We start from the raw sequence: 589 nt of genomic DNA, 5'->3' as shown, positions 1-589 counted from the left end.
AAAAAAAATTTTTTTCACGGTGACTCAAAACTTCAATATTAGACTCCCCTGAGTATGAAAAGTGAAACGAAAATCATTTTTGAGAAGAAAAAATTTTTTGTATGGGAGGGCCCCTGCTAGAACATTTTTCCCAAGTGCGTCGATTTTGGGTCGCCGACACAAGCTCGGGTCAAAAAATTTTTTTTTTCACGGTGACTCAAAACATCAATTTTAGACTCCCCTGAGTATGAAAAGTGAAACGAAAATCATTTTTGAGAGAAGAAAAATTTTTGTATGGGAGGGCCCCTGCTAGAACATATTTCCCAAGTGCGTCGATTTTTGGGTCGCCGACACAAGCTCGGGTCAAAAAAATTTTTTTTTCTCGGTGACTCAAAACATCAATTTTAGACTCCCCTGAGTATGAAAAGTGAAACGAAAATCATTTTGAGAAGAAAAAATTTTTGTATGGGAGGGCCCCTGCTAGAACATATTTCCCAAGTGCGTCGATTTTTGGGTCGCCGACACAAGCTCGGGTCAAAAAATTTTTTTTTTCACGATGACTCAAAACATCAATTTTAGACTCCCCTGAGTATGAAAAGTGAAACGAAAA

The sequence above is a fragment of the Anopheles moucheti genome, assembly GCF_943734755.1.
Source record: "Anopheles moucheti chromosome X unlocalized genomic scaffold, idAnoMoucSN_F20_07 X_unloc_85, whole genome shotgun sequence".
NCBI lineage: Eukaryota > Metazoa > Arthropoda > Insecta > Diptera > Culicidae > Anopheles > Anopheles moucheti.
The sequence above is the reverse complement of the archived record's forward strand: the minus strand, read 5'-3'. Positions refer to the sequence as shown.